Source organism: Eptatretus burgeri, chromosome 9, assembly GCF_056783735.1.
Source record: "Eptatretus burgeri isolate ZD-2024b chromosome 9, Ebu_testis_v1, whole genome shotgun sequence".
Taxonomy (NCBI): domain Eukaryota; kingdom Metazoa; phylum Chordata; class Myxini; order Myxiniformes; family Myxinidae; genus Eptatretus; species Eptatretus burgeri.
This window is the reverse complement of record NC_140969.1, coordinates 7684042-7695377: the sequence shown is the minus strand read 5'-3', so window position 1 is coordinate 7695377 and position 11336 is coordinate 7684042. Positions and strand designations below refer to the sequence as shown.

At 46.8% G+C, this 11336-nt stretch overlaps 1 protein-coding gene across 1 annotated transcript in view; it reads right to left on the bottom strand.

Moving 5' to 3' along the window:
• Nucleotides 1-11336, bottom strand: part of LOC147019483 (potassium voltage-gated channel subfamily KQT member 4-like) — a 311546-nt gene that overhangs the window by 134514 nt on the left and 165696 nt on the right. The window lies entirely within an intron of this gene.

Here is an 11336-nt window from a genome sequence, read left to right as displayed (position 1 = left end):
GCTGCAAATTCTTGTGAGCAAAAAAAAAAAAACAATTCTTTCTTTTTTGTAGAATCAATTTTTAAAACCAGGTTGTCAAAAACTCGGATCATCATAGAACGAAGAACTGTAAAATGTCAACAACTTCATGTTACGTCTCATAGCAACAACCTTCCTGTTTCTATTACTGGCAGATTCCATGGAGTGATAAAACATTTTTATATCCGTTTTAAATGCACGATGGTCTGCATGATACATCTGCGAATGTTTTACCACTTCAACCACATAACAGCTCACTCGCTGCAATACAATTTAATGTTAGAGCTTATTAAAAAAACAAAAAAAACAATTGTTAGTACTTTCATTATGTTAGCAGCAGCAGTGCAAATCTGTGTCCAACATGATGGTGTGAAGGATAGCTTACTCACTGTCTCATCTGGGTTTGAGTCTTGATTTGAGTATGGACTGTCGGATTGGTACTTCGCACACAGGATGTTGTTTATTACATTTTTATTTTTTGTACGTAGTCGAGGTTCATGGAAGAGAGAGTACACTGAATGGATCAGGATGTAACAGACAAAAAAACAGGATGCAAAACATACAAACATGGGGTGGACAACATGGATACAGAAGATGAATGGGGTGGACAAGATGGATACAAAGGATGCATGGGGTGGACAAGGTGGACACAAAGGATGAATGGGATGGACAACATGGATACAGATGATGCATGGGATGGACAAGATTGACACAGAGGATCGATGCGGTGGACAAGATAGATACAGAGGATGAATGGGCCGGACAAGATGGATACAGAGGATGCATGGGATGGACAAGATGGATACAGAAGGAAACTCCAAGGAGGGCAAACTCGAAATTTGGAAGGAGGAGGGATTGGGTTGGGGATTAACGAGGGTAGAAAAGATCATGGTTTTGGATTGGGGATGATCTGAGATGGTGGTGAACAGCTGTCTTGAAGACCTGGAGGGAAGAATAAGATTGAAGAGGATGTGGAAGTCGATTCCACAGGTGGGAAAATAGAACAAATGAGTCGAGGTGAGTAGTGATCCTGGATTTAGGTAGTTTCACCAGAAGGGGTTCATTGGTGGTCCGTGTGCACCCAGCAGAAACCTTGAGGGGTGTGGGGGGCACAAAGCATGGAAAGAGCAAAGGGTGCAAGACTAGAAAGGAGGTGGTAAAAGACAGAGAGACCACCGACCTGCCTGCGATGAGGAAGTGATACGCCCATAGACTCAGCTTCATCGCGGGAGATTGCAATAATCGTCTGGATCTTGGTTTCCACGGCATCAAACTGAGCAAGATGGCCAGCCAAGAGGGGAGAGCAGTACTCCATCAAGCTGCAGAAAACAGGAGTTCAGGTGTGCCAAGGAATGACTTTGCACGACGGAGGATGCCCAGTTTGTGGCTGGCTTTGAAGGCCAACTATGAAATGTGCATCATAAAGTTGCATCAAAAAGTGTGCTGTCCCTCGGATAGACGTCAAGCCGGGTGTCCTGCCGATTTATTATATAGTATTCATGCCCCATTGGTTTTGACGAGATAGTGGAGAGATAGCTCACATACCTTTGAGCCGTCTAGTCTGGTTTTAATTCCCGACTCGACTATACTGGTAAACTGTCAAAGGCAGGGAATAGCAACACAAAGTTTGCATGTTTAAGCCGGACATTCGCAACTGCCGGCATTGATTCCATCATATCTTTCATGAAGATTAGGTGGGTTATCACCGGCACCCTGAACAAATTATAAATTCTTGCACAAATCAGCTCCAGTCGAATGTCAGTCCTGATCATCCAGTTTGCGAAAGACTTGGGCCAAAAGGTTTCCCTGGCAAAACCCACAAGGTGGGAATAATTGAAACCATTGAAGTAGCAGTTGTAGTCGTGTTTTTGTTTGAGAGGCTTGCACTGAGGGCGCAGGAAAGCTCAAGCAAACATAAGCTTTCTGTTAAATGTCACTCAACGTCCTCGTCCCTGCAAGTTCACGTTTAGAATGAAACGGAATACCAAGAAGGAACCCGAAGAAGTAAAGAGCAAAGATGGAGTCATCATGAGGAATCTGGATAGGATTCGGGTTTCAGCCGCTACTCCACAACCCTCACCCCATCCAGGCACAGCCAAGTGAACCTCACAGAAAACTGTCTGCAAGAATTCACTTCTCCCTTCAGAGATAGATAACGAAAGAGAGAAATTGAGAGAAATCTCGATGAAAGAGAAGAAAAAGCAAGAACTACAACGAATAAACAGAATTATGAAAAATAATAATTAGAACTGCAGTTGACAAGGCAGAGCACTTTAAAAATGGGAGACTGAAACAAAATGAAGCATTTCCAAAATTAATTATTATGATGATCAGACAAGTAAAAGTAAAGTACCATGTGGGGATACACTGCAAAGTGCATCATTGGTTGTGCAAATTTCCTTCAACATTCCCATAGTTCAGGTATATTTTGCCACCTTAAACTTTGAAGTGATATGTGAACGTAATAAAGTTTTCAGGGCATGTAAAACAATGTTTCACCACATCACTTTCAAACTTTGCCTTTCTGGTTTCACATATCGCAAGCTTTGCAGAGGCCAAAATAAAGTCTGCTTTCCTTTACAGGATGACCAAAAAAATAATAATAAAGTGTGAGGGAAAAATGGTTGAAGACGACACACTGCAAGTCTTATCTATGTGAAAGATGGTCTCAGTTTTATCACAGAAGCAACATCAACCAGGAAAGTTTATGAAGTGTTGCAGTAGAGCTCCAGAACACAGTGCCCCATGAAGAAATCTCCAGGTTAGGTCTCCCACCACCTTGCTGTTGACCAGATATAGAAAGATTCCCAACATGGATGGACAGGCAAGGGTGGCAGAAGAACCTCATGCCAATGAGATTGGTCCAGCCAATTTGCAAGCGCAATAAAGTGGAGTGAGTGAGTTATGAGCACATATATATATATATATATATATATATATATATATATATATATATATATATATATATATATATATATATATATATATATATATATATATATATATATATATATATATATATATATATATATATATATATATATATATATATATATATATATATGTATGTATGTATGTCAGGTGTCAGGTCAGGTTCGATCTGTGACCTGCTACAGGTACCATGTAAACCTGTACTAACCTGTTCCATGGTCGGGTTGTCGGCGACTAAACCGTCTCCCCCACCAGGTTTTCTGGTGAGGGGGGTGTTTGGATATGGACAGCCAGCAGGATTCAAAACAAAACCTGTCAAAGGGCGGAGGAGCTCCTTGTGAGCCAACGGCCATCCATATCTAGTGCCCAACTGTGTCTGCGGACGTCCTCCTGCAGTTGGGTTACTTCTTATTAGGAGGATGGTGGCAGGATTTGCACTCCAGCCACCGTAAAACCCTTCATTCCGCAAAACGCAAAAACGCAAAAACGCAAAAAAATCTGAAAACCCACTCCGTGGGAGTACCTCCTGTGCAGCTTCCCTTCGCAGGGCAGCTCACCGGATGACGGGATTGGGGCAAAGCCTTCGGGACCCCCAATCTTTGATGATAGGAGGGAAACCACGGGGTAACATCCCTGGGTCAGATTGCGGGAGAGTGTGTCGGAGTGGTGCTGAGGTGTCGTCCACCAGATGGCGGTCTCCTTGGGTTAACCTGAGGCGGTCCCTTCGGGTGGGTGCCTGGAATGTCCTATCCCTAAGAGAGGATGATCACCTGTCTCTGTTATCATCTGAGCTCAAGCGTTTGGACATTGGGATTGCAGCTCTCTCTGAGGTTCGGAGACCGGATTGCGGTGAGATAATGGTGGGTAGTTACACCTACTATTGGTCTGGTCGCTCTGATGGTTACCATACCCAAGGAGTTGCTGTAGCTGTGTCCAAGAAGCTGACCCCAATGATAATTGAGGTAACACCGGTCAACGAGCGTATCATGAGATTAAGGATTCGTCACTCCTTAGGTGTCATTTCCCTGGTCTCTGTTTATGCTCTGACTGAGGCGAGTCATCTCACCGTGAAGGATGCATTCTACGCCACACTCGAGTCTGTGGTTGATCAGTGCCGCAGACGAGATACACTTCTAGTCTTGGGGGATTTCGATGCATCGACTGGAACTGATAGGGATGGTTATGAGGTGTGTGTTGGTCCCCATGGGTCAGGAACTATGAACCAGAATAGCACTAAGTTCCTTGACTTTGCAAGAAGTCATGGACTTAGGGTGGCTGGTTCATGGTTTCAACGCCCACAAGCTCATCGCTGGACTTGGTATTCCAACGCTGGTGGTGTGGCAAAGGAGATTGACCATGTCCTCATTGACGGTCGTTGGAGGATGATGCAGAACTGCAGGGTCTAGCGGAGTGCTCAGTTCCTCAATACTGACCACAGGCTTGTTGTAGCAGCTCTAAAGCTGCACCTTAAATCCTGGAGAATGGTACCATCCCAGCCTAGGCTGGATGTTGCCAAGCTCAGGGATGAGAGAGTAGCTGAGGAGTTTGCGAACAGGCTGAGTGGACACTTGGGGGGTCTGGGTGCTTTGGGGGGTCCTGAAGAGTTGTGGAGCGCCTTCAAGACCACCGTCCTTGATGTTGCCGGTGGATGCCTTGGAGCTCACCGCAGGGCAAAGAAGAATTTTGTCTCTCAAGGGACACTGGATACCATTGACCAGAGTCGCAGGGCCAGGCTGAATGGCAGAGCTGAGCTGTTCAGGGAGCTGAGGCGTAAAACTGTACGTGCACTGAGGGTGGACAAGGAGGCCTATGTGCGAGGAATCTGTGAGGGGGTAGAGCATCACCTGTGGACAGGTGATTCTCGTCCCGCTTACAGGGGAATTCGCGCATTACGTTCATCCAAGCCCATCCCTCGGAGCAATGCAGTTCGAGCAGAGAGTGGTAGGCTCTTGACAGAGGAGTCTGAAGTGAAGGCCCGCTGGGCCGGTTACTTTGAGCGGTTGTACCAGGCTGATCCCCCAGCTGTCGAGTTGGACGTCAAGGGTGTTACAATCCCTGTTGCTGACCCTCGAATCAACTGTGGTCCACCTTCGCTTGTGGAAACACAGGCTGCGGTGAACCAGTTGAAACGGGGCAAAGCTCCAGGGGTCTGTGGCATCCATGCTGAACTTCTCAAGGCTGGTGGAAATACTGCACTCGTGTCGTTGCATGCAGTTTTGTGCTCTGCCTGGAACACAGGCATCATCCCAACTGACTGGAAGAGGGGCCTTGTTGTCCCTCTCTGGAAAGGGAAGGGTGATCGCCAAGACTGCAACAACTACCGAGGGGTGACGCTGCTCTCAGTGCCGGGCAAGGTCTTTGCTCGGATAATTCTTGATAGGGTTCGCCACCATCTGCTTGAGCACCAGCGTCCAGAGCAGTCAGGCTTTACACCAAAGAGGTCAACGATTGACCGTATCCTTGCACTTCGTGTCCTCACCGAACGCAGACGACAGTTTCGGCAGGGGCTGCTTGCAGCCTATGTTGATCTCTGTAAAGCGTTCGATTCAGTGAATCGGGATGTCCTCTGCAGGATTCTTGGTCTTCGTGGGGTGCAACCAAAACTGATCGATCTGATGTCTGAACTCTACTCTGGTACTGAGAGTGCTGTGAAGTGTGGTGGTACCATCTCTGACTTATTTCCAGTTGTTACTGGAGTTCGTCAGGGATGTGTACTGGCCCCCACACTTTTCAGCACTTGTATGGACTGGATTTTAGGGAGGATGTCGGAGAGATCAAGTTGCGATGCATCGTTTGGCAATGTCAAGATCTCGGACCTTAATTTTGCAGATGATGCAGTCATCTTTGCGGAGACTTTAGACATCCTCTTGGGGGCCCTCGAGGTGCTGAATGAGGAGTCGGAGCCATTGGGATTACGGGTTTCTTGGGTCAAAACTAAGATCCAGGCTTTCGGTGACATCTTGGATGCTGCTGTCCTGTCTGTGTCTGTTTGTGGTGAGGATGTTGAGGTCGTGGAGAGATTCACTTACCTTGGCAGTGATATTCATGTCTCTGCTGGCTGCGAGTCAGAGGTCAATAGACGTCTGGGTCGGGCCTGGGGAGTCATGGATTCACTGGATCATGGGGTGTGGCGCTACCGGTACCTGTGCGGGAGGACGAAAGTCTGAGTCTTCAGGTCCTTGGTACTTCCAGTCTTGCTCTATGGGTGCGAGACTTGGACTCTGACCAAGGATCTGAGACGGAGACTTAATTCCTTTGGTACCAGGTCTCTTCGGAGAATCCTTGGCTATCGCTGGTCGGATTTTGTGTCCAACGAGTGGTTACTGAGAGAGACTCGGATGAGATTTGTTACCTGCATAGTCCGTGAGCATCAGTTGCGGCTGTATGGACATGTGGCTCATTTTCCTGACGCTGATCCTGCTCACCAGATTCTCTCAGCGAGGGAGTCTCATGAGTGGAGGAGGTCAGTGGGCCAACCACGTGCCTCATGGTTGCAGCAGGTTGACCATCATCTCAAGGAGATGGGGATGGGCCTGGCATCTGCCTGGGGGATGGCCAGACGGAGGCCCCTGGAGTACCAGCAGAAAGTGGACGCAGCGACGCGCTGTTCTGGCACATGCTCCCATACCTGACCTGATATATATATATATATATATATATATATATATATATATATATATATATATATATATATATATATATATATATATATATATATATATATATATATATATATATATATATATATATATATATATATATATATATATATATATATATATCATCCATCTCTCTGAATCAACCCCCTAACTTGATTGAGTAGCAGCGCACATATTGAGTCCCATTACAGCAATTGCAGCATGACCTGTCAGCAACAAGTGTCACCTGCCACATGAGCACATTGTCTCTGCCCTGCTGAATACCAGTTAGGAGATTTGCAGCCAGGAACATTAAATTTAACAAAATAAGCATGCTGAGTATGATACAACGATGATGTCATGTGAATAAATTACACAAACACATCACCTCCAAATGAGGAGGCATCCATCTGGTCCTCAAGCCTTTGCAGACTGAGATTATAGCCTATGGTCATAAATAGACGACAGCAGAGATGTCGACCTAGATTTCGCCCTTGTTGTGGGCTCATCAGGACAACAAACTGCCAGGAGTTTATGTGACCATATTAAGCTCATTAACATAACTGAACCATATGGATGTCAACGTCATGTCATAGTCAGCGTGCTTCTTTCGTTGAATTTAATGTTCCTGGCTGCAAATCTACTAACTAGTGATCAGCAGGGCAGAGACAATGTGCTCATGTGGCAGGTGACACTTGTTGCTGACAGGTCGTGCAGCAATTGCTGTGATGGGCCTCGTTCTGTGTCCTGCAGCCTCATCAAGTTAGGGGGTTCGATTCAGTTATATTAATTCGCCTTATATGGTCGCAAATAAACAACAACAACAACAACAAGTATGTTTTCCTAATGAGCCTACAACAAGGGCGAAATCTGGATTGACATCTCTGCCTTTATCTATTTATGACCACAGGCAAAAATCTGTCTGCAAAGACTTGAGGACCATATGGATGCCTCCTAGTATGGAGGTGATGTATTGGTGAAATTTATGCGCATGAAGTCATTGTCGGGTCATAGCCTGCTTCTTTTGTTGAATATATATATAATATCCTTCCTTTATGGTCCACAGAAGTACACCCCAGCTGTACCAGGACCAAGCTAATATGATGTGCAGGTGATGGCTGGGAGAGATTGAGACCTTGTGGGTTAATTTTTAAAGCCAGGGAAGTATGTTAGCAAACCTGCATCTTCACAAAGACTCTCTCCACACAAGGTTTAGTCACCTTCACAAGGATTCTCCACATGAGCCAGACAATCAGGATGTAATGAGTTCCTCACCTCCTTGAGTATCCGAAAAAGATATCTGATTGCCTGTAAGCCTATTTTTACTGCAAGTTCCTCAGGTGAGAGAATGCCACTCTTCCTATGCTTCAAGAGACCTCCCACTGTGGATATACCCTTAGACAAGAGTTTTCTCTTTATATTGAGGGACGATAGCGTTGGGGACTGTTGAAGTGGGTTGAGGAAAAGCGGCTCTTCTGGCAGGTCTTTACTTGGATGAGGACAATTTGCTCTTTTAATATTATGACGGTTATGGAAAAGGACCCTGGGGTGCAAAACAACATATAAAGGAACCTTGAGATATCTAATTGGTAATTGTGCTTAGGTATCAGGGATGGGGGGAAATGCATTGTGAGTGTTAGCAGGTTCCTTCCCCGTTGTGATTTCCCACTTTCCATCGTTCCCCCATACATCCATCCATCTGTCCACCAACTCCCCTCTCCCTCCATCCATCCATTCCAATCCTTTTTTCTTATCCTTCTTCCTCTTGCACCTTCCCACAGTGCAAGCCATACACACATTACATCATACCGACACCACAATCATCATGCTTCAAGGTAATTCCTGCACTGGGTGCATAACCTACAACATACCGCGGCGTAAGTTACGAAGATAGGATGCCTGCGCCAAGCCGTAGCTGATGGTGTGCCACTACAGCCCCACTGGGATGCACACACCAATGGGGACACAACATACAAGGGTCAAAAAGTGTAGAGTGATCCTTACTCCCAAAGCCACACTTTGTATGGGGTCAGAGAGTTCCTCCATGACGCTTGCTCCACTCGGAACCACGCCCTGACCAGGATGAATAAAAGCCAGAGCGCATCAGAGCTGAGCACCGACTCGTATGCCAAGGACAAGGACATGGAACGAAATGGCTCGCCTGCTTGTTAAGCTGAACATGACAAAAGACTGCCAGCCTGCTATTCGAGCTGAAGGATGGGGCAAGACAAGTCACCCCACCTACGGTTTCTCTCGGCCATACACAATAAGTAGGCGAGGTGGGACTTCAAGAGCGTGGCTCCCCAGTTGAGATAACTATGTCACCAGATAAGATAACTTGATGTGACGCTGGGCATGCAGACCCTGCTAGATCTAGTTGCCCCAACTGGTGACCACGGCTGCTTGGCAAAAAGTCAGGCCGCAGAGTTATCTGTGGCTTGCAGGTTCAGGGTTTGTAATTTGGCCATGGTGCCGGCGATAGTTCGCTCACTCTTTGTGAAGGACACCGTGGAGATCTTAACGTCCATTAACTAATGCTGGAAGACAAGACGCCAAGTTTAACGTGTAGAAACGACACTTACATTGATGATTTACCCAGCCTGTGAAACACCAGGATAACATTTTATAGCTGGGTTGATATTCAAACCCAGGTGAGACAGCTTAGAGGTGAGTGTGGATACCTCGAGGTCATCCTGTCAGCTGAGGTTTTATCGTCAGGTCAGGTATGGGAGCATGTGCCAGTGAAGCACGTCACTGTGTCCACTTTCCGCCGGTACTACAGGGGCCTCCATCTGGCCATCCCCCAGGAAGATGCCTGGCTCATCCCCATGAGATGCTGATCAACCTCCTGCAACCATGGAGGCACGTGGTCATCCCATTGGCCTCCTCCACTCATGAGGCTCCCTCGCTGAGAGAATCTGGTGAGCAGGATCAGCGTCAGGAAAACGAGCCACGTGTCCATACAGCTGCAACTGGTGCTCACGGACTATGCAGGTAACAAATCTCATTTGAGTCTCTCTCAGCAACCACTCGGACACAAAGTCTGTCCAGTGATTGCCAAGGATTCTCCAAAGAGACCTGGTACCATAGGAATCAAGTCTTCATCTCAGATCCCTGGACAGAGTCCAAGTCTCACATCTGTAAAGCACCACGAGAAGCACAAAGGACCTGAAGACTTGGACTTTTGTCCTCCTGCACAGGTACTGACAGCACCACACCCCATGATCCAGTGAATCCATGACTTCCCGGCCCGACATCCATTGACATCTGGTTCACAACCAGCGGAGACATGAATATCACTGCCAAGGTAAGTGAATTTCTCCATGACCTCAACATCCTCACCACAAACAGGTACAGACAGGATAGCAGCAGCCAAGATGTCACTGAAAGCTTAGATATTAGTTTTGACCCAGGAAACCCGGAATCCCAGCAGCTCAGACTCCTCATTCAAGGGCGACTCAAGGGCCCCCAAAAATATATCTAGAATCTCCGCAAAGATGACTGCATCATCTGCGAAATCAAGGTCAGAGATCTTGACATTCCCAAACAATGCACCGCAGCTTGATCTCTCCAACATCTTCCCCAGTCCATACAAGTGCTGAAAAGTGTGGGAGCCAGGACACACCCCTGATGAATTCCAGCAACAACTGGAAATAAGTCAGAGATGGTACCACCACATCTCACAGCACTCTCAGTACCAGAGTATTGTCCAGCCATCAGACTGATCAGTTTTAGTGGCACCCAAAGAAGACCAAGAATCCTCCAGAGGGCATCCCAAACATTTTGCAGAGATAAACATAGGCAGCAAGCAGCCCATGTTGAAACTCTCGTCTGCGTTCGGTGAGGACCTAAAGATAAAGGATGCGATGAATCGTTGACCTCTTTTTTGGTCACGGACACAAAGTCCGACCAATGATAGCCGAGGATTCTCCAAAGAGCCTTTTTTATTTTTGGATACTCTGTCGAGGCTTGTATGACTGCTAACACACAGAACGTACAAATGGGGCAGGAGACAAAAGGGGTGGGAGAGGGAAGGACAAAACAGTGGGGAACAGAGATATGAGGAGATCTGTGGAAGGGAGAGGGATGGGGTGGGGTATAGAAGTGAAATAAGATAGACACTACAGGGACTGAGAGGTCCTAACACGACAGAGCCTTTCAGGAAGGAAAACAGGGAATTTGAAGGAGGTGGGTTTGGGGTGGATTAGCATGGGAAGATAAGATCGTGGTTTTAGATGGGGGAAGATAAGAGATGGAGGTGAACAGCTGTTTTGAAGACCTGGAGGGGAGAGTGGGATTAAAGAGTGTGTGGGAGTTTGTTCAAAAGGTGGAAAAAAGAGGAATGAAAGAGTGAAGGTGAGCAGTGATTCTTGATGTTGGTAGTTTTACCAGAAGGGGGTTGCTGTCGGACCATGAGCGCCCTGAGGAAATATGGGGGGGGGGGAAGGGAGCATATGTCAGACAAAGCAGGGGGACGAGGCCGGAGAGGAGAAGGTAGACGACAGAAAGATCACCGATCTGCCTGTGGTGAGAGAGAGAGAGTGAGAAACCTAAAGACTCAACCTCATCACGGGAGATATGGATGATCCTAAATGTCTTGGTTTCCACAGCGTGACGCTGAGAAAGTTGAGAGGCAGGAGCACCAGCCAAGACAGGAAAGCAGTTCTCCACCAGGTTGTGGACGAAAGCTTTGTGTTTGGTCAAGTGCTCAGGTGTGCCCAGTTTGGTAAGCAGGGCAGGGTGCCAGAC